We start from the raw sequence: 24,178 nt of genomic DNA, 5'->3' as shown, positions 1-24,178 counted from the left end.
CGGGAGGGCACAGATGCCGTCCTCAATGGATCTGGATTATGAAATGGTATTTAACTTTTCTCATACTTGTGGCCTCGTAAGTCCGGGCTTTTTTGCGCTGATCTGTGCAGCGTGGGCTCTCCAGCCCACAGCACAGATCAGCAGACAGCCAGGGCGACCAGACTTCTCCCCTTTTTTTCCCACTAGGGGGATGTCCTGCTGGGGGGTCTGATCGCCGCCGGCTATTTTCAATCAGCGAGGGGGCTGCTCAAAGCCTCCTTCCCCTTCCCTCCCTCTCCTCTTTCCCCTGGGCAGCGCAGGATGGAGATCCGTCCTGCACCGCCTCTAATAGGCTTCAGCCTATCAGCTGCCAGCGATCCCCGGCCAATCAGAGGCCGGGATCGACGATCTTCTTTACGGTGCTGCTGTGTACATAGCGGGGATTTCTTCCCCGCGTGTTTACATTTCGCCTGCGAGACGCGATCGGCGGCTCGCAGGTTGTTCACGGAGACACCCTCTGTGAACTGACATAGAAAAGCCGCTCGAACGAGCGGCCGTTTCCATGTAAAACCACTTAACACCTAGGTCCGCCGATCGGCTGACCGTGGTCGTTAAGTGGTTAAAATTTTTTTTATATATATATATATATATATATATATATATATATATATATATATATATATATATATTTTATTATTTTTATGTGCTGAGTGTGGGAAATCTGAAAAAAAAAATGACGTGAGGTCCCCCCTCCCGAGCCTCTGTAACCCCTTGTCCCCCATGCAGGCTGGGATAGCCAGAATGCGGAGCCCCGGCCGACTGGGGCTTTGCACCCTGAGCTATACCAGCCCGCATGGTTTATGGTGTGGGGGGCTCCGGGGGGGAGGGGCAGCCAAGCCTTCCCAGCCCCCCCCCCCCCCCGGAGCCCTTGTCCAATCCATGGACAAGGGGCTCTTCCCCACCTCCGGTGCCTCAGGAGGTGGGGGCGACGACTCCCTGGGGGGGTTCATGGTGACATCTGGGAGTCCCCTTTAAGAAGGGGACCCCAGATGCCCACCCCCTCCCAGGAGAAATGAGTATAGGGGTACAAAGTACCCCTTACCCATTTCCACAAAGGGTTAAATGAAATAAAAACACAACCATGAAAAAAGTCCTTTAATTTTCTTAATTAACCATAAATACTTACCTGTACCTTTAAAAAAAAATTCCCACGCCAATATCCTCGGTAAATGTTCCCACGCCAGTATCCTCTTATGTTGCGATCTTCTATTAGGTTGATTGAAGATCTCCGAAGCCCCCCACCCACATAGCAGAGAATGCGTCCTTTCGGACGCATAGCTGCTAGCTCCCGCTGTCTCTTCCCACCTGCCTGCCTGCACCTGTCAACCCCCACCTAGGCTGGCACCCAGTGCACCCATGGGTGCACTGGGTGCCAGCCTAGGTGGGTGTTGACAGGTGCAGGCAGGCAGGTGGGGAGAGACAGCAGCGAGACCCAGCAGCTTCACGTCCTGCCGAGGACGCATTCTCTGCTATACTAACGGCTCATGAATGAGCCGGATCTTTTTAATGAATCGGTTCTTTTTTTATGAATCAACTCTTTTTTTTTACTTTAAAATCGATTTTCTCAAAAACTATAAGGTCTTTTTGAAAAATGTTTTTTCCTCTTGTTCCCACTGTTCTTCTTAACATTCCCAGTAATTTTGGTGTTGCTAGCTTTTAAAGGGGCTTTGCGATTAACCGTTAAACTCGGCGGGGGTAAATTTTCCCATGGTCAGAAGGAGAATTTACATTGAAACTTTAAAATTGATTTTCTCAACAACTATAAGGTCTTTTTGAAAAAAAAAATTCCTCTTGTTCCCACTGTTCTTCTTAACATTCACAGTAATTTTGGTGTTTCTAGCTTTTAAAGGGGCTTTGCTATTAACTGCTAAAGTCGGCGGGTGTTTACTTTTCCCACGGTCAGAAGGAGTTACTTTAAAATGATTTTCTCAAAAACTATAAGGGATTTTTGTAAAAAAAAATTCCCCTCTTGTAGTCACTGAAAGGTCTCAGGTGTTAGACACCTTGAAACATCTTTTCCATCACTTTTCTGGCCAGCAGAAATGTTTCTAGTTTTCAAAGTTCGCCTCCCCATTGAAGTCTATTGCAGTTCGCGGAAGTTCGTGCGAACCGAACCTTCCGCGGCAGTTCGCGAACAGGGTTCGCGAACCGAAAATCGGAGGTTCGGCCCATCTCTACTCTCGGGAAAGACCTACCGCTAGTCTAACGATAAAAACACGATTTTTTCCTAGTGCTGCTAGTCATAAAATGGTATACACATTTCTCTCAAACAGACATCAAACAAATGACAGCGCTCATAGGCTGCAACTGAATTGTAGACCAACAGAGGCATGCAGAGCCCCAAAAAATGGCATGGGGTCTCCCCTTCCGAGCCTCTGTAACCCCTTGTCTCCCATGCAGGCTTTGATAGCCATAATGCGGAGCCCGGGCCGACTGGGGCTTCGCACCCTGAGCTATACCAACCCGCATGGTCCATGGTATGGGGGGACTCCAGGGGAGAGGGGCGGCCAAGCCTTCCCCTCTCTCCCCAAGCCCTTGTCCAATCCATGGACAAGGGGCTCTTCCCCACCTCCGGTGCCCCAGGAGGAAGTGGGGGCGATGACTCCCTGGGGGGGTTCATGGTGGCATCTGGGAGTCCCCTTTAAGAAGGGGACTCCAGATGCCCACCCCCTCCCAGGAGAAATGAGTATAGGGGTACAAAGTACTCCTTACACATTTCCACAAAGGGTTAAATGAAATAAAAACACAACGACGAAAAAAGTCCTTTAATGTTCTTAATTAACCAGAAATACTAATCTGTACCTTTAAAAAAAAGTTCCCATGCCAATATCCTCGGAAATGTCCCACGCCAATATCCTCCATCTTGCGATCTTCAATTAAGTTGATTGAAGATCTCCAACGAGCTATACTAATTATAGCAGAAAATGTGTCCGCATAGGATGCATAGCGCCGGCTCCCGCTGTCCTTCCCGCCTCCTCACCTGTCACCTTCACCTAGCCTGGCACCTGGTGCACCCATGGGTGCATGGTACTAGGCTAGGTGAGGGTGACAGGTGAAGGCAGGTGGGGAGAGACAGCGGGAGCCGGCAGCTATGCGTCTGCACAGGATGCATTTTAAGCTATACTAACCGGTTCATGAATGATCCGGTTCTTTTTAATGAATTAAATCGAATGAATCGGCTCTGAACCGATTCATTCGATAAAGTGGGCGGGAATTGTTTCCCACGATCTGTCATTGACTGGCATTTAAATGTATACGTTTTTTCCTTTGAACTTTTAAAATCGATTATCTCAAAAAGTGTAAGGTCTTTTTGAAAAAAAAAATGTTCCCTTTGCTCACTTTTCTTCTTAACATAACCTGCAAATTTGGTGATTCTGGCATTTAAGGTGGCTTTGCTATTAACCGTTAAAGTCGGCGGGTTTTGAATCACGAATCACGACTCGTGATTCGTAATTACATGCAGTTATTCGACTTGAAACCGGATATCTGTTTCTAATCCGGATTTGAGTATATCCGGATTCGAATTCACTCAAATAGAATTTAGGGGTATTTGAGCAACTCTAATCAACACTTTGTATCTCCATAAGAATGGAAATGCATTGCCAAGGTTGTACTAACTTATTTAATCTTGGATTATAAAGTTAGTTATCCATTCAGTTAGACATAGATTGATATATTTAATGTTGATGAATCAGTCATCCCTTTCATAAGCCACTTTCATACTTACCAGTAGATGGAGCTATGAGACTTCAAAATCTTCTTTACTACAAGAAAAAGAAACAAGGCATGACCAGGAAAGTCTGTCCAAAAGCCTGTTTGACACTGTTAGTAATGTCTTACTGCATATTGATACAGTACTATTAATATTCTATCCTACCTTCCTAGAGCAACAAAAGAGGGGAGAATTCGTTAAAAGACTTTGGAACTTTGATTATCATGCTGGTGCGCGATGAGGTAACAGAATACACAATACAGTAATATATGGTCTAGACCAGTCAGTACTTGAGCACAAGTAATGTCGAGGTACAAAGTCGTAAAGCGTAAATTGTAGTCAAAGTTCAAGCTGGGTCATACACGTGTATCAGATGTCTATCGTATTGCAAGGATCAAGCAGAAGCAAAGTCAGGGACAGGCTGAAGGCGGTAACAGGAATCAGATGGCTGAGGTGCAAAAGGACTAGACAGAGGCGAAGTCAGAAAACAGGCAGAAAGTTAAAGATAAATCACAATAACAATACTCAATAATATCAGGAGGATATTACGAGAAATTACAAATTACAGCTATCAATAATAACACAAGCAGAGTACTAGGCCAAGAACCAGCGAACTGATTAGTATCAAGGCCAGTGAGCAACTGAAGCTCCTGGCCTTATATACAATTCCTAATTCCCTCAGAACACTCCCCTAGCGCTGTCTGCTAGTGACATCACTGCTGATGTCAACTAGACCCGCCTTCTGAGCCTATAAGGCTCACTCAAGCTCGCGCGTGCGCATCACGACGCGACCTTTGGGTCACGCGCGAGCCGGAAGTCACCGACGGAGGGATGCCGGGGATGCCGCCAGAAGATGTCAGCGCGGCAGTCCCGCCGCTCGCCCGGACTACGACAGAGATGCCGTGGGACCTGCCGCTGGAAGGTAAGATTGTTACATTACCCCCCCCCCCCTGAGGAGTGGTCTCCAAACACTTATTACTAGGTTTATCAGGATTTTCAGAATGAAATACTTGCACCAACTGATCTGCATGAACCTGATTAGCCGGGACCCAGCATCTCTCCTCAGGACCATATCCCTTCCAATCTACTAAATACTGCAAGGAATTGCGAATTTTTCGAGAATCAAGAATTCTTTCAACCTCATACTCGGGTTCTCCATCTACCTCAATGGGAGGAGGAGCAGCAGGGCCGGATTTCTGGCAAGGCCAACCTAGACTGTGGCCTAGGGCGCCAGATAAATCAGCCTAGTTTAGGGCGGCTGAGAGGCAGTATGCACTTGTATAGTGTGACAGCAGCAAATAGGATCAAAGAGCCTAACCGCGCTAATCATTCATGCCGATTGCAGACCACCAGCTTTTAAGTCCTGACTCCTCCAGAGTGCTTTTTGCAAGCAGCAGCCAGACCTTCTCAGTTCGCAGCCGCCCTGTGTGATTGCGAAAAGCAGCGGGCGGCCGCGGGCAGGCTGGAGGGTCTGTGCTCATTTCGTCGGTACACCGGATCTGACGTGCTTGCTGGCTGGGCATGAAAACACGTGGCTGCCGGCTGAGGGGGGGAGAGTTGAAAGATCCCAGCAGCAGCGAGGCAGAGCAGTTGCTGAAACGAGCAGGCATTGTGATGACAGTGACACAGAGTAGCCTTGGAAGCCCGGGGACTAATTCATATACACTGACTTGTTCCTTCATGGATGCAGGCAGTCAGCTTGTAAAAACGCGCACAGACGTGTAGAGCAGTATCTATGCTTGCTGCTACCTTCAGGCTGGCTGGTTTGGTACGTCGGCTTCTGCTCCCCGCCCCCTGAAGCATCACATGGGGGAGATCAGAAGCAGATGTGCAGCGACAGGGCTATCAGCTGCTGATGAGATGGACACTTTGCTAATGGAACGATACAACTTCCTGGCTGCTTCTGTGTGCATGTTGGGTAGGTATGAATGTATTTGTATCTGCCTGTGCTTGAATTCTGTACTGGTCTTGATGAAAGTAGGAGGGGGAAGCAGTTGTCAGGGGGCTTGGGGCAGAGGTCTGTTCTTGGCTATAGTGCTGATCTTTGCCTCAGATAACATGCAGACCATCTCACTTGACTGACTTTACTGGCTGTATGTCTGCTGCAGTTGTGTGACAGATTCCTAATCCTTCCAGTTTAGGTTATAGAAGGGGACTGTAAGGAGGTAGGGTAAGGCTGCAGCAAATGCTCTCTCTGTAAGTGAATTGTGGGGAAAGGGGGTGGGGGATCATATTTACTTTCCTGCGGCTTCTTCCAGCACCCCTAGTCTGTCAGATCCCTTCCAAGCTGTAATTCTAATCCCCTCCAGGTTGCCACTGGCCCCTCTAAGAGATTTGATAGTCACCCAGTGTCTGGCACTACTGCACATGTGCGGGCCCATCTGTATGTCTCCTAGATCGAACTCTAGATCGCAGTTCACAAAGTCTTATGCTGGGTACACACGGTGCGTTACCGCACTCGATGCCCTGCTGGATTCCCAGACGCTCGATTATTTCCGACATGTCCAATTCGCGTTTCGATAGATTGTTAGGTCGATTTGGCATACTTTACATGACTATCGACCTAGCAATCGTCAAAACGTGATCGGAAATGCCCGGAAATAATCGAGCGGCCGGGAATCGAGTGGGGCATCAAGTGCGGGAACGCACCGTATGTACCCAGCATTAAACTGCGCATGTACAGAACACACAGATCGAGGAGGTGTGCAGATGGGCCCACACATGCACAGTAGCCGTATCTTTTGGAAGAGACAGCAGCACAATGTAGAGAAACAGAACTGCAACGCTGGAACTAATATACTGCTGGGGGCTAGAAGAAACCCCAATGTAAGTAAATCTGAACTTCCCAACCCTCCAGTATTCTTCTGTAAGTAGAGCTGGGGCGGACATAGGCCATGTAGTGGTACTGCACTTGGGCCCTATGATGGAGAGGGTAGGCTTGCAGCAAGGGGAAAAATTCAAAGTGGGCTTTATATCTCAATATAAACTAATAACTATCCTGCTGATTTCCAAGTGTCACAGAGGGAGGAAGCTCTCAAGGCCTGCTCCTCCCCACCTGCTCCTTCATAGCAACACATCAGACACATAAATAAATCCTAACTGCACAGCTTTCCACTGGCCCACTCTGTCAGTCACTGTAATGTGAGGGTGTCCAGGTGTTATGATCATGTCTGCAGCGTTTACTGCTGGCTGCAGTGGTATTGCAACCCAAGCAGTTCTGATGCCATTACATGCATTTTCTTGCATAGTTTGGTTTGCACTTAAACTAGTTGCTGATTCCATCTGCAGTCGCTCTGAAGTTAATGACAGTTTAATATGCTTTTGTGTAAACAAACATTGTCTGCTGCAATGGAGGGGCAATCCCTTTCCTGCAGGCTGCATATCATTGTCTGCCTTTTCCTGCTGTCAGCCTGTGATTGATTACCATTCACTTGTGTGGGAATCTGCAGGTCTGCTCCCATTGGATGACCTCAGTATAAAGAACTGCTTCCTGCAATGCTTGATGGGCTACCATAGTCTCAGATTCTGTCTGTTACTCTGCTCGTGCCCCACCTCGTTCCTAGTCCGTGTGGACTGCGCTGACTCCTGCGAAGGGGTCAGCGAGTCCTCCTAGTTCTGCTCTTGTTCTAGAAGTTGTTACTCTGCTTGTCTTGTGTCATATATTGGTTCATCGCCAATATATACGCATACTTGCGCATTTTGTTATTTTCCTTGTATTCGTGTTACGTTGATACATCAGTGTCGCTGATATATACGTACACGAACTGTTTATTTCTTGTGTTCAGTTAGTCAGCCTTCCAGCACATTTTGGTAGTTTGCGTGTATCGTGAGCACCCGTGCTGAGCTAGTATCCTGCTCCTGGTCCTGTTTGTGGATTGCGTTCATCTCTGCGAGGAGATAACGAATCCTTCTGAATCCTGTCCTGTTACCGCTTGTGGATTGCATTCATCTCTGCGAAGAGATAGTGAATCCTTCTGAGTCCTGTTCCCTGTATTGCTCCAGTGCTAGTCAGTGTTCCTGCTTATGTCATATATCGGTTCATTGCCGATATATACATATGTTAGTCAGACGTTACAAATAGTTTCATTGATAGCTGTAATTGTAATACGCAGGGAAAACATACTTATTGTATATTTGTCTGTGTTACGTTCATCTATCTTGATCCTGCTATTTCCTGACTATCTTGTCCTGTCTTTGTGAGGCACGCCATCGCTGCAAACGCATTGGCTGCCTCATTCCAGTCTGTCTTATTGTGGACGCTTGCTGTCACTAAGTAGTGGCTAGTTAAGCAAGCGTTCATTCTGTCTACCTGTCCTGATCTCCTCAGTCCTGGTTTATGCGCTCAGCGCTACTTTGCGCTGAGACGTTATTACGAAAGTGTTGTTTGTGGCTGTTCGGATCTGCACCGGCTCTGTGCACCACAATCTCCTATTGGAGTCAGTCCTCTCCTCCACTAAACTGGGGATATCCTGATCCCTTGTGCTGGTGTGTGTACCTCCTTCACGTCAGCTTATGTGTTGCATGCTGACTGTGGAGATTACACCTCCAAGCTTAACACCAGGCCAATGGAAAGACACACAGATCAGGTCCATTTATATGGCTGATGCATCACTAGGGAGGAGGAGTGAGCGTGCATGTGCTCAGCACTCTGCTGTAATCATATTGAGGAATCAGCCAGGTAGATATTAAATTAAAAGAAAAGTGTGTATATATATATATATATATATATATATATATATATATCTGGTAAACATCTACGTATGTGCCTGAGAATAGGTACAATACTGTATTTTTAAAAAAATTAGTTCCATTCCACTCTAAAGAGGTTTAGAATGCTGTTGCTCACGGGGCGGCTGCTGATTGTTGGCCTTGGGTGGTAGAATGTTCAAATCCGGCCCTGAGGAGGAGGCTCTGCAGAGATAAGTATGTTAGCTGCAGGTTTCAAGAGTGACACATGAAATGACTTAACCCCTTTTATAGATGGAGGTAATTTTACCCGATATGGAACATCATTAATTTTTTCTTGGATGGGATATGGTCCGATAAATTTTGGTCCTAACTTATAAGAGGGTTGACGGAGCAGGATGTTCCGAGTAGAAACCCACACAAGTTCCCCAGGTGCAAATTCTAACTCAGGCAATCGTTTAGCATCAGCATATGTTTTCTGACGAGTTACAGCATTCTGCAGATTTTGTTGGACTTGAGACCAGACTCGTCTCACATGAGAACTCCAATCTTCCAAGTCTGGGAAAGGGGAAGGTGATGAATGGAAATAATTAAACTGTGGATTCTGGCCCGAGACAATCAAGAAAGGAGACATTTTAGTGGATGAACTGGGTAAGTTATTAAAAGCAAACTCTGCAAAAGGCAAAAACTCCTGCCATGACTCCTGACAATCAGAAACAAAACAACTGAGGTATTGCTCCAATGTTTGATTGGTTCTTTCAGTTTGTCCGTTGGTCTCTGGGTGAAAGACAATGAGATGCCCAACAGAGAACTCAAAGAACGCCAAAAACAAGAAATAAATTGCACTCCTTGATCTGATACTATATTCTCTGGGATTCCATGTAACTTGAATACATGAATTATAAATAACTTTGCCCAGGGGCGTCTGAGTCACTAGGCAACTCAAAATTTTTGCCTATGGCACCGTGGGTGGAAGTGGGCGCCCTCTCGCCAAGTCGTCGCTCTGTGCGTGTTTATTTATTTTTTTTCCCAGCCAGGTCGGCGCCAGCTGTGACAGGCAGCTCAGCCTGTGCCCAGCGCCGCCTACTAGTCCGTCCCCTTCCTCTCCTCCTCTCCGAGCGAGCCAGCAGCAGCACGCACATTAGTTTATGTGCGAGTGCGATGCCGCCGCCTACTGGTCCGCCCCCTCTCTCCGCCCCCTCTCTCCCTCTCGCTGTGTAGAGCGTGCGGCCGCCGCACGCTAGCTTGTTTACATGCCGCGCCGGCAGCGCCCCTAACTCCGCCCCCCGCCTGTCACTCGTGCTTGAAGGCGTCGTGTTTGACGCAGGCAGGACGGAGGGACCGGTCACCAGTGCTACCGCCGGCTGACACCTGGCTGACCTGACTGAGCAGTGTGCGCAATGCGCACAAACTAGCAGAGACAACACACACACCTCACAGTGAGTGCCATCTGCAGATCTGACTACTGCTCTTGATAATTTTTTTATATGCATCCTGGCTGGCCCTGATTCCGCCCCCCGCCCCCCGCTCGCCCAGTGGCTTCTGGGAATGGATATTAAATAATACAGGCATATAGCATCATTCCTGCTGCTGTGTGGGTCTGGGGAGGACTCGGAGGGAGGGAGACACACATGCTGCACAGTGTGCAGAGCAGCAGAGGGGAGACCCTCATAGTGAGTGGCTGCCCCCTCTTTATATTATATGCCCCACTCTCCCCTGGCTGGCCCTGAGATTTGAGTGTGTGTGTGTGTGTGTGGGGGGGGGGGGGGGGCGCCACAGGTTTTCTTGCCTGGAGTGACAAAGTGGCTAGAAACACCCCTGACTTTGCCAATTCTTTGGCAGATGGTAACTCATGAAGTGGTACAAAATGTGCCATTTTGCTGAAGCGATCCACAATTACCCAGATGACCTTTTTTCCCCCAGAAATGGGTAAATCTACTATGAAATCCATAGATAAGTGAGTCCATAGTTTAGATGGAATGGGTAGAGGCATCAAGTGACCTCGGGGGGCAGCCCGAGGAACTTTGCTTCTGGCACAAGTAGAGCAGGCTGCCACAAAGGCTTTACAATCCTTTTTTAATGATGGCCACCATACATGTCGAGACAAGAGCTCAATAGTCTTTGCCTCGCCAGGATGTCCTGCCAATTTAGACTCATGAAAGAATTGCAGTGTCTTTAGGCGGAGATGCAGGGGTAGATACAATACATAATGAGGTTTTTCCGAGGGACTTTCTAACTGAAAGGGTTGCAAGGAAGCACACAAGTCAGGAAGTTCCTGAGTTTCTAGAGCTGCCAATACACATTTTGAGGGAGGAATGATTTCCGAAGTCACAGAAGGAGAGACTTCAGTTTCAAAGCTCCTACACAAGGCATCAGCCTTTACATTTTTAGGTCCTGGTTTGTACGTCATTACAAAATTTAAGCGGGAGAAAAACATTGCCCACCGTGCTTGTCTCGGATTGAGTCTCTTAGCTCCCTCTATGTACTGTAAATTTTTGTGGTCAGTGTATACAGTAACCGAATGTAATGCCCCTTCTAGCCAGTGTCTCCACTCCTCAAAAGCCATCTTTATGGTCAGTAATTCCCTATTGCCTATGTCATAATTACGTTCGGCAGATGAGAACTTTTTAGAAAAAAATGCACATTGATGCAGTCGTTGAGGCCAACCAGAAAACTGTGACAAAACCAAAGTGGAAAAATTCCTAATGAATTTCCGATAGTAATTGGCAAATCCTAGGAACCTCTGAATAGCTTTTAACCCCTTGGGCTGGGGCCAGTCTAAAACTGCCGACAGTTTTTTCTGATTCATAGACAATCCAGAATCAGAGATTATGTAGCCTAAAAAAGGTACCTGAGTGACCTGAAACAGACACTTCTCAAGTTTAGCAAACAGAGAATTTTTCCTCGATATCTGCAACACAGTTTTAACATTGTGACGATGCTCCAACAAATTATTGGAATAAAACAATATGTCATCTAAATATATTACCCCACATTTACCTAAAATATCCCTGAATAGATCGTTGACAAAATCCTGGAAGATGGCAGGGGCATTACAGAGGCCAAAGGGCATCACCAAGTACTCGTAATGCCCGTCTTGAGTGTTAAATGCCATCTTCCATTCATCCCCCTGGCGAATTCTAATCAGATTATATGCGCCTCTTAGATCAAGTTTGGAGAAAAGCTTTGCTCCTGACACTTGAGCAAAGAGATCATCGATCAAAGGTAAAGGGTAACAGTTTTTAACCACTTGCCGACCGCCCACAGCCGATGGGCAGCGGCGGCAAAGTGGACGCCGAAAGGACCGCAATACGTCCAAGGGCGTTGCGTCCTTTCGGCATGCCGGGGGAGCGATCGTGTCATTGATGACGCGCGCTTCCCCCGGCAACTGGCTCCGCCCACCCGCGACGACAACCCGCCGGCCATTCGGTAGCGCCGGCGGGTTGTTAACCCCGCGATCGCCGCTACAAAGTGTATAATACACTTTGTAATGCATACCGAGGGACCACCAGGGCAGGCTGCAGCCACCCTAGTCTGCACCCAAACACACTGATCTGCCCCCCTGCCCCCTGATCGCCCACAGCACCCCTCAGACCCCCCCCCCCCCGCCCACCCCCAGACCACTGTTTGCACCCAATCACCCCCCTAATAACCCATCAATCACTCCCTGTCACTATCTGTCAACGCTATTTTATTTAAATTCCCTAAACTGCCCCCTGGGGACTCCTGATCACCCCCACCCCTCAGATTCTCCCCAGACCCCCCGCCCAGACCCCCCCTCCCTGTGTACTGTATGCATCTATCCCCCCTGATCACCTGTCAATCACCCGTCAATATCTCGTCAATCACCCATCAATCACCCATCAATCACCCCCTGTCACTGCCACCCAACAATCAGCCCCTAACCTGCCCCTTGTGGACAATCTGATCACCCACCCACACCATTAGATCGCCCGCAAACCCGCCGTCATATCACCTCCCAAGTGTATTGTTTACATCTGTTCTCTTCTCTAAACACCCACTAATTACCCATCAATCACCCATCAATCACCCCCTATCACCACCTGTCACTGTTACATATCAGATCAGACCCTAATCTGCTCCTTGCGGGCACCCAATCACCTGCCCACACGCTCAGATTGCCCTCAGACCCCCCTTATCAATTCGCCAGTGCATTAATTACATCTGTTCTTCCCTGTAATAACCCACTGATCACCTGTCAATCACCTGCCAATCACCTATCACCCATCAATCACCCCCTGTCACTGCCACCTATCAATTAGCCCCTAACCTGCCCCTTGCGGGCAATCTGATCACCCACCCACACCATTAGATCGCCCGCAAACCCGCCATCAGATCACCTCCCAAGTGTATTGTTTACATCTGTTCTCTTCTCTAAACACCCACTAATTACCCATCAATCACCCATCAATCACCCCTATCACCACCTGTCACTGTTACCTATCAGATCAGTCCCTAATCTTCCCCTTGCAGGCACCCAATAACCCGCCCACACGCTTAGATTGCCCTCAGACCCCCCTTTATCAATTCACCAGTGCATTTATTACATCTGTTCTTCCCTGTAATAACCCACTGATCACCTGTCAATTACCTGCCAATCACCTATCACCCATCAATCACCCCCTGTCACCCCCTGTCACTGCCACCCATCAATCAGCCCCTAACCTGCCCCTTGCGGGCAATCTGATCACCCACCCACACAATCAGATCGCCCGCAAACCTGTCGTCAGATAACCTCCCAAGTGCATTGTTTACATCTGTTCTCTAAACACCCACTAATTACCCATCAATCACCCATCAATCACGCATCAATCACCCCCTATCACCACCTGTCACTGTTACCCATCAGATTAGACTCTAATCTGCCCCTTGCGGGCACCCAATCAACCGCCCACACGCTTAGATTGCCCTCAGACCCCCCTTATCAATTCGCCAGTGCATTATTTACATCTGTTCTTCCCTGTAATAACCCACTGATCACCTGCCAATCACCTATCACCCATCAATCAATCACCCACTTTCACTGCCACCCATCAATCACCCCTTGTCACTGCCACCCATCAATCAACCCCTAACCTGCCCCTTGCGGGCAATCTAATCACCCACCCACACCATCCGATCGCCTGCAGACCCGCTGTCAAATCACCTCCCAAGGGCATTGCATCTGTTCTCTCCTCCAATACTTGTGACAAAAAATAAAATCTTCTATGAACTCACCATACTCCTAACGGAATACCTTAGGGCGTCTTCTTTCTAAAATGGGGTCACTTGTGGGGTTCCTATACTGGCCTGGCATTTTAGGAGCCCTAAACCGTGAGGAGTAGTCTAGAAAACAAATGCCTCAAAATGACCTGTGAATAGGATGTTGGGCCCCTTAGCACACCTAGGCTGCAAAAAAGTGTCACACATGTGGTATCGCCATACTCAGGAGAAGTAGTATAATGTGTTTTGGGGTGTATTTTTACACATACCCATGCTGGGTGGGAGAAATCTCTCTGTAAATGGACAATTGTGTCTTTTACCCAATCCAATACATATACACTGAATGTTTTTTTTTTTATCAAAGACATGTAGCAGAATAACTTTCGCGCTCAAATGTATAGGAAATTTTACTTTAATTGAACAATGTCAGCACAGAAAGTTAAAAAAGTCATTTTTTTGACAAAATTCATGTCTTTTTTGATGAATATAATAAAAACTAAAACTCGCAGCTGCAATCAAATAGCACCAAAAGAAAGCTGTATTAGCGAAAAGAAAAGGAGGTAAAATTCATTTAGGTTGTAGGTTGTAAGACAGAGCAATAAACCGTGAAAGCTGCAGTGGTCTCAATGGAGAAAAAGGCTCTGGTCCTTAAGGGGTAGAAAGACTGTGGTCCTCAAGTGGTTAATAGTGATTTTGTTTAGTCCTCGATAGTCTATACAGGAACATAAACCCCCATCTTTTTTTTCTACAAAAAGGAACCCTGCCCCAGCCGGGGAAGTGGAAGGTTGAATGAACCTCTTCTCCAAGTTCTCTTGTATGTACTCCTTCACTGACAACTTTTCTGGCCCTGTCAGGTTATAGAGGTGACCACGTGGGGGCATAGTTCCAGGTAACAAGTCAATCGGACAATCATATGGTCTGTGTGGGGGTAGCTTGTCAGCTGACTGGGATGAAAATACATCAGAGAATTCCTGATAGGGCAGTGGTATTTTTCCCTGTTCTACTTCTACGGAAAGAAGTGGTAAATTCTTTAGACAGATTCCTTGACATTGGGTTACCAACTGACTAATTGTCCTGACGACCAATCAATACAAAGGTTGTGAACCTGTAACCAAGGGAGACTGTAACGATTGGTGTCAGCAACACAGATTTTTCTGATTATTGGTGATCTGCAGAATCACCAATAATACTAGTATAGCTACACACAGGACACCCAATGTGGTAATGTGTTTGGTGCAACAGTAATTTGAGGAGTTATCTCCCGAGGAGTGGGAGATACAGACAATACTGCAGCCAAGGATTCCCTGAGGGGCAGGGAATTCAGACTGCACTGCAGCCAGTGGACACCTGAGAAGCAGGGACCACTGACGGTGTTTGAGAATGTGATCACCTGAGGAGCTGGTGATCAAGAGTAAGTAATAACCTAGGATTCCCTGAGGTAAAGGGAATACAGACTGTACTGCAGCCAAGATTTCCCTGAGGAGCAGGGCATTCAGATCGTACTGCAGCCAGTGGACACCTGAGGAGCAGGGCCCACTGACTGTGCTGCAAGGGTGGTAACTGGTGGAATAAGTGATTATGACTGTACTACAGCCAAGGATTCCCTGAGGAGCAGGGAATTAGACTGTACTGCAGCCAGTGGACCCCCGAGGAGCAGGGACCACTGACTGTGCTGCAAGATGATCTCCTGAGGAGCAGGTGATCCAAAAGACTCTGCTTCCAGCTAACTGACACCTGAAGGGCAAGTGTCATGGGCAGTACAGCTAGGCTGATCACCTAAAGGTTAGATGACAGCCCTGAAGAATTCCTTCACTAGTGGCTGATCCACTAGTGAGGACAGAAAGGTCAGACAAGCTAGGTCACTAGGTCAGCAACGTACGGACAGATAAAGTACTGAGGCAGAAGACTGATTCGGTGTCAAGGTACAGGCAGTGTCGGCAACAGTTATCAGATAGGCAGAAGCACTGAATCAGTAAGCAAGAGAGTAGTCAGGAAGGCGAGAGGTCATAACAGACAAACAGTAGCAATGTAGCAATATCCTAGTCTAGGTGTGAAGTCCTTGGTTTCAACACCTGGGAACTAGTCTAACACATAAACAGTTGCAATAGTACTTTAAAGCTATCAACGGAATCTGACTAAGTGTGAATTCCCAGCTCCGGCTGGTTCTAACACACTGTAAGATCTGACTAGGGTCTGAGTGCTCACACGTAAGCATTCGCAACAGCAGACAACTTGCAACTGACAGGCAAGTCCTATAAATACCCAGAGCGCTCCACAGTGCCGCCCCAGTCACTCAGCCAATACGGAGCATAGCTGGAGTCAGCTGACCGGCTTGATCAGCTGACTCCCCTTCTACTAGCATAAAGGTCCTGTCGCCTGGCACACGCGCGCGTGTAGCTCTTAATCTGTGTGCACTAGAAGGACCAGGCGAACCAGCAGCATGTAACTGCGCGGCAGAAGCCGCCGGCTGGAATGCAGAACGCCATGCCGCTTGCCCACGCGGCGGCATCTCCGCTATTCATTACAGTAGTGGACTCCGGACACTTCCTACCCGGCTTCTCAGGGTGTAAGTCATGAAACTCTTTCTTTAATTCCTCAGCATGCATGCGACAATCCGGCACCCAAGTTCTTTCCTCTAGACCAGTGGTTCCCAACCTGGGGGCCCCCGGTGGGCGATTTGGGTTCTAAGGGGGGCGATAAATTTGTGGGGGGCGACAGGGGGGCGATCAGTATGAAAAGGCAGAAAAAATAAACTAACTCTTCTGTAGAGTAGAATCTTAAGTGTCGCAGTGTCACTCGTTTTTAAGAAAATTATGGGCAAAAAATATGATCTGTATAAAATATGCAAGTGTGCATGATAGAGTTGCGTAATTCCTCAGGGCTCGTTGGTCACGCGCCGGTAAGGGAATTGGCACGAAGTAGTTGAGTCACCGGCTATTTTTAGCTGGCAAAGTCACAGTGCTACCCCCTCCACTGGCACCACCACCTGGCGTACACATCTAGTCTTCGTGTCAATCACAACACTCACCCCAGTTTGTCATACGTCTTCTATGTCTTTAGTAGGCTACGCCAGTGACTACATTGCGATTACATTGTGCGTATCTGTTTAGTACTCGTTCGTTAGTTTCGAAGTACGGAAGACCGTGTTGGAGATTCAACATAGATTTCATCAAAATCGTAAGAGCAGTTTTTTGAGAGAACAGATTTTTTTTTAAATTGAGCTCAAACTCATGAGATGAGACTGATGAGAGGAAGAATTCTGGATACATCTACATTGGTTAATTATTTGTTGTATATAGTAATACATCATTTAACAGAATAATTCAGTCTATTATTTTTACAACAACACGTTTCTTACATTTAAATAAGGGTATACCGTACTAAGAGAAGGGGGGCGACAGGGGTGAGTCATCTCCCCCTAAGGGGCGCTATCTCATAAAAGGTTGGGAACCACTGCTCTAGACCATACCTCTTCCAGTGGACCAGATACTGTACAGAATTTTGCACTAACCGAGAATCCAATATCTTCTCGATCTCGTACTCAGGTTGGTCGTCAACCATCACAGGGGGGGGGGGGAGAGGACTCCACGTGCACCGCAGGCTTCAACAGAGAAACATGGAATGATCTCACACCTCTCATGCTGGCTGGGAGATCAATCGCACAAGTGACGTCATTAATCTTTCTGGACACCGGGTATGGGCCTACAAATCTGGGTCCCAACTTAGGTGATGGTTGTTTCAATGCCAAATGCCAAGTAGATACACATACCATGTCCCCTGGAGAAAACTTCCACTATACAAAGCGTCTCTTATCCACCTGTTTCTTCTGAGTCTGGAAGGCTTTCAGCAAATTCCTCTTAACCATTCCCCAAATCTCCCTCAATGCCCTTTGCCAATCCTCCAGGGCCAGAAATGGGGTAGCTGCCACAGGTAATGGAGCAAATTTGGGAGATCTTCCCGAAACTACCTGAAAAAGGGAAAATCCTGAAGAGGAACTCTTCAGATTGTTATGTGCAAATTCTGCGAACGGCAAAAACTTTACCCAATCGGACTGTGCATCTGCCACATAACATCTGAGAAACTGTTCAAGGGACTGGTTAACTTTCTCGGTCTGACCATTGGTCTGTGGGTTGTAGCCTGATGAAAATGAAAGGTCCATACCCAACTGATGGCAAAAGGCATTCCAAAATTTTGACACAAACTGGACTCCCCGATCTGACACCACATTCTCCGGAATGCCATGCATCCGGAAAACGTGCTGAATGAAGAGATCAGCTAACTCCTGGGCCGAGGGGAGTCCTCTCAGAGGGACAAAATGAGCCATCTTACTGAACCTATCCACTACCACCCAAATGACCGTCTTGCCCTCAGACTTGGGGAGTTCTCCTACAAAGTCCATTGACAAATGAGTCCAGGGTTCATTTGGCACTGGTAGGGGTTGTAGTGTACCCACTGGTGCCTGGTGTGAGGGCTTACTTCTAGCACAAACTGAGCACTCTCTTACAAACTCCTTACAATCCATTGCCAGCGTAGGCCACCAAGCGCATCTGGCCAGTAAATCCTGAGTTCTGGCAGCCCCAGGATGCCCTGCATTTTTATGGGAATGGAACAATTGTAAGAGTTGCAGGCGGAAAGGAAGTGGTATGAACATAACCCCCTCAGGCTTCCCCTCTGGAATATCCTGTTGATAAGGGCCCAGAGTAGCCGTTCAGTCCTCCCAGGTCTCAGTAGCTGCCAAGACCACTTTCTGAGGTAGGATGGTTTCAGGGGTTGAAGGTTGAACTGTCTCAGGCTCAAAGCACCTAGATAGAGCATCTGCCTTGACATTCTTACTACCTGGTGTATACATTATGACAAATCTGAATCTTGAAAAGAATAAGGACCAACGGGCCTGTCGAGGGCTAAGTCTTTTGGCCCCTTCTATGTACTCCAAGTTCTTATGATCCGTATAAACTGTTATAGTATGCTCTGCCCCTTCTAGCCAATGTCACCATTCTTCAAAGGCTAATTTATTGGCCAAAAGCTCTCGGTTGCCAATATCGTAGTTCTTCTCAGCAGGAGAGAACCTACGAGAAAAGTAGGCACATGGGTGAAGTTTACCTTGCAAACCAGAGCGTTGAGACAGTACAGCCCCAACCCCGACCTCTGAGGCATCGACCTCTACTATGAAGGGGAAGGTGACATCCACATGTCTCAAAATGGGAGCAGAACAGAACAGTTTTTTCAGTATGGAAAAGCCAGAATGTGCCTCTGCTGACCAGTGGTAAGTGTCAGCCTCTTTCTTGGTAAGACTGGTGAGGGGTGACACTACCGAGGAGAACCCCTTGATGAATCTTCTGTATTAATTGGTAAAACCCAAAAATCTTTGGAGTGCCTTCAAACCCACAGGTTGTGGCCACTCCAAAACAGCAGAGACTTTTTCTGGATCCATGGAGAGACCAGTTGTATAGATAATATATCCCAAAAAAGGAACGGAAGTGACCTCGAAGAGACACTTTTCTAATTTGGCATACAGTGAGTTCTGTCTTAATTTCTTTAAAATGAACTTGACATGTTTACGATGTTCCGTTAGAGTAGGAGAGAAAATCAGTATGTCGTCTAGATACACTAGCACGAATTTCCCCAGTACCTCCCTGAAAACCTCATTGATCAACTCCTGGAAGATGGCAGGGGTATTACACAACCCTGAGATCACTTCTAAGAAGAGGAGTTGAACAGGGTTTTTTAACCTCAACTTTGGCAAACAATCTTCTCCCTGCCTTCCCAGTCAAACCTGTCTGGTACTGCCTTCCGAAGATACACAAATCCCTGACCAATCCCCCAGGCCGACCAATTGTTTCAGGCCTGGGGGCGGTCACGGAAAGGTTATCGCGATACCTGGATCACATCCTCCGGCCTTTGCTCTACTTGATTCCCTCACATCTTAACGATACTATTGATGTGTTAGAAGGCCTGGGGTCCTCATCGTGGTGCAGGGGAGATCTGCTGGTGACCATCGATGTTACCAGCCTTTACAGCAGAATTCCACACACTGATGGTATTAGTGCCGTGAGGATGTTTCTTGATAGGGACTCTAACAAAGAGATTTCTTATAATGTATTTGTGTGTGAGTGTCTGGAGTTCATCCTCACCCACAATGCCTTTATGTTTGGTGACACATGGTACCAGCAGGTCTCGGGTACGGCAATGGGGACCCCGGTAGCCTGTACCTATGCTAATCTATTTCTAGGAGCCTGGGAAGAAATCTACATCCATTCTTCCAACAATCCCTTTTGCTCGGCTTTGAGGATGTGGTCCAGGTATGTGGATGATGTCCTGACCTTTTGGTCAGGGGATGTTTTACTCCTGCAGCGCTTTTTGGAATATCTAAATGATAACGACGTCAATATGCTTTTTACAATGGAGTGGTCAACGGAAAGCATTAGCTTTCTTGATCTGGAATTGGCCATCACAGAAGAAGGCATATTGACAAGAAGTTATCGCAAACCCACTGCTTCTAATACCATCTTGCACTGCGGAAGTTACCATCCACAACATGTAACAGAATCCCTCCCCTACGGTCAGTTCCTGCGATTGCGCAGGAATAATACTGTACTCCAGAATGTTCTTGACCAAGCTGAAGATCTAAAACAGAGACTCTTGAATCGGGGTTATGATGAAAACAATCTTGACCTAGCGATTAAAAGAGCTCTAGACAGAGATAGATCTGATCTTATAAAAAGGAAAAAGCGGGTCAGGACCAGTAGGGGAACAGGAGTCTTTTCTTTCGATTTTTCTCCCATGGCCAGCCAAATTAAATGGGCCTTTAGTAGGAATTGGTCCCTACTTTTAGAAGATCCGCTTTTAAAGGACTCCTTACCTCCTCAACCTTTAATTGCGTTCAAGAGAGCACCAACCATTGGCGATCTCCTAGTACACAGTGACTTTCGTAAGCATCCACAGCGCACTTGGCTGAATGATTTTGTCTCATCAGGCAATCATAAATGTGGCTTTTGTAAAGCCTGCCAATTTATGAAAACTGGTAAGTCCTATACTTTAGGCCTGATTCATCATAATGTCTCTTTTTTTGCTACATGTAGAACCAAATTTGTGGTCTATGCCTTATGGTGTCCATGCAAACGTTTTTACGTTGGCAAAACCACCAGGATGGTGAAAGAACGTATTTTGGAGCATGTTCGTCTGCTTCCCAAAAACAAAGGCTACCCAAGGATCGTCAAGCATATGTCGACTTTCCATCAAAGCAACCCTAACCTTTTGTCTTTTGCCTGTATTGAGATTCGTAATGCCCCCCGAAGAGGTGGCGACAGGAAAAAACTTTTACTCAGACAAGAGGCACTTTGGATCCTACGCACCGATGCTATGTGTTCTTTGGGTCTAAACGATTACGTAGATCTTGCATGCATCCTTGATCCTTAATGTCTTTTGATGATCTTGTTTTAAAATTCTTGTGCCCCTACCTCTGGTTATCTCTTGTTGCCCATCCATTCCCAATACGGCTATGGCTCCTGATAGTTTGGTGTAAAGTTGTTTTAAAATTAAAATAATTTTTCGACAACAATAAAATTTATATTTATATATTTTTTAATTGAGGTGCTGCCTTGGGTCTGGATCAATTACCTCCCTTTGGGGTGCTGCCTTACTGCTGTTGTATGCACCTCGTAAATCCAATTTGGAGAAAATACTGGCATTGGTCACCTGAGCGAATAAATCGTCAATCAAAGGCAAAGGGTAACGATTTTTTACTGTAATCTTCTTTAACCCTCGGTAGTCAATGCAGGGTCGGAGGCCACCGTCTTTTTTCTGTACGAAAAAGAAACCTGCCCCAGCTGGTGACCGGGAAGGGCGGATGAAGCCTTTGGCCAAGGTCTCTTTAATGTATTCCTGCATTGCCACTTTCTCGGGTCCTGACAGATTATAAAGATGACCCCTAGGAGGCATACAACCAGATCTTAAATCAATGGGACAATCGAAGCTACGGTGAGGCGGGAGTTTATCTGCGGATTTGGGATAGAACACATCAGCGAATTCCGCATACTGTACTGGCACTCCTTTAACCTGAATCTTGGTAGCACAAACATCATTTCTTCAAGCAATGATGATGACAATGGGCCGACCAGCTCTTTAGCTGACCTGAAGCCCAGTCAATCTGAGGGAAGTGAAGTTGCAACCAAGGCATACCAAGAATAATGGTAGAGGTTGCCATTTGCAGGACAAGGAACTGTAAACTCTCTATATGTAACACCCCTACATTACACACCAACAAGGGGGTTTGAGAAAGAGGTTGTCTACTCTGTAATGGAGAGTCATCCACTGCAGTGACCAGAATCTGTCGGTCTAACGGGAGTAAGGGAATCCCCAAACTTTTTGCAAAATCATAATCTATGAAGTTGGCTGCAGAGCCGGAGTCTACAAAGGCAGTCTGACACTCCCATGTAACAGTGCAGGGAAGGAGCAGATGATTATTGTTTAGAGGTAAAGACTGCTTGCCTAGGGTATTACCTCTGACTACACCTAGGCGGCAGCGTTTCCCGACTTCTTAGGACAATTCTGGACCATGTGACCCTCCTCAGCACAGTATAAACAGAGTCTTTCTGATTTCCTGCGATTCTTTTCCACCTTCGTCAATCTAGAGTGTCCGATTTGCATCGGCTCAGGCGGAGGTGACGAGGATGGAGAGGAGGCGTAGGAGACATATCTTACAGCATTTCTACCCCGGGTCTGTTTTTGATAGCGTAAGCGGCGATCTACCCGTACTGCTAAGGAAATTGCCTCGTCTATGGACTTGGGCTCAGGATGTCCTAACATCAAATCAGAAACTGCATCAGATAAACCTCACAGAAAACAGTCTAACAGTGCATATGTTCCCCATCTAGATGACACAGCCCACTTCCTGAATCCTGCTGCGTAAACCTCTACCGGATCCCGACCCTGCCGCAGGGTCTTTAGCTTCCGTTCAGCGGTGGAAGCAATATCCGAATCATCATATATAATGGCCATGGCCTTAAAGAATTCCTGATCTGATGATAACGCCTCATGCTCTGCATGAAGACTATATGCCCATGTTTGTGAATCCCCTCATAAAAGGGTCTTTATGAACGTAACTCTCTGAGGCTCAGGCCTCAGGGTAGGCCTCAAAATATGATAGCACACGATTTCTGAAATTCTGAAAGTCAGATCTATGTCCAGAAAACGTTTCAGGTACAGACATGTGAAGGTCTGTAACTGGAGGGGATCGCACTGTATTCACAGCCATTTGAAGGACCTGTACTGACCCAGACAGAGCTGTAATCTGAGTCTGTTGGGCGTCAAGCACCTTGATGAGGTTATCCACCGAAGTGGCTAGTCCTTCAACTTGGCTGCGCAGTGCGTCCATAATGTTTTGGTCTGCTGTTCTGTAACAATTGGTGTCAGCAACACAGATTTTTCTGATTATTGGTGATCTGCAGTATCACCAATAATACAGATACTATATCTGATTATGTGGTGATCTGCAGAATTACCAATAATACTAGTATAGCTAGACACAGGACACCCAATGTGGTAATGTGTTTGGTGCAACAGTAATTTGAGTAGTTATCTCCCGAGGAGCGGGAGATACAGACTATACTGCAGCCAAGGATTCCCTGAGGGGCAGGGAATTCAGACTGCACTGCAGCCAGTGGACACCTGAGAAGCAGGGACCACTGACGGTGTTTGAGAATGTGATCACCCGAGGAGCTGGTGATCAAGAGTAAGTAATAACCTATGATTCCCTGAGGTAAAGGGAATACAGATGGTACTGCAGCCAAGAATTCCCTGAGGAGCAGAGAATTCAGATCGTACTGCAGCCAGTGGACACCTGAGGAGCAGGGCCCACTGACTGTGCTGCAAGGGTGGTAACTGGTGGAATGAGTGATTATGACTGTACTACAGCCAAGGATTCCCTGAGGAGCAGGGAATCAGACTGTACTGCAGCCAGTGGACCCCCGAGGAGCAGGGGCCACTGACTTTGCTGCAAGATGATCTCCTGAGGAGCAGGTGATCCAAAAGACTCTGCTTGCAGCTAACTGACACCTGAAGGGCAAGTGTCATGGGCAGTACAGCTAGGCTGATCACCTAAAGGTTAGATGACAGCCCTGAAGAATTCCTTCACTAGTGGCTGATCCACTAGTGAGGACAGAAAGGTCAGAAAAGCTAAGTCAGCAACGTACGGACAGATAAAGTACAGAGACAAAAGACTGATTCGGTGTCAAGGTACGGGCAGTGTCAGCAACAGTTATCAGATAGGCAGAATCACCGAATCAGTAAGCAAGAGAGTAGTCAGGAAGGCGAGAGGTCATAACAGACAAACAGTATCAATATAGCAATATCCTAGTCTAGGTGTGAAGTCCTTGGTTTCAACACCTGGGAACTAGTCTAACACATAAACAGTAGCAATGTAACAATATCCTAGTCTAGGTGTGAAGTCCTTGGTTTCAACACCTGGGAACTAGTCTAACACATAAACAGTAGCAATAGTACTTTAAAGCTATCAACGGA

This window comes from Hyperolius riggenbachi, chromosome 8 (assembly GCF_040937935.1).
Source record: "Hyperolius riggenbachi isolate aHypRig1 chromosome 8, aHypRig1.pri, whole genome shotgun sequence".
Lineage (NCBI taxonomy): Eukaryota > Metazoa > Chordata > Amphibia > Anura > Hyperoliidae > Hyperolius > Hyperolius riggenbachi.
The sequence above is the reverse complement of the archived record's forward strand: the minus strand, read 5'-3'. Positions refer to the sequence as shown.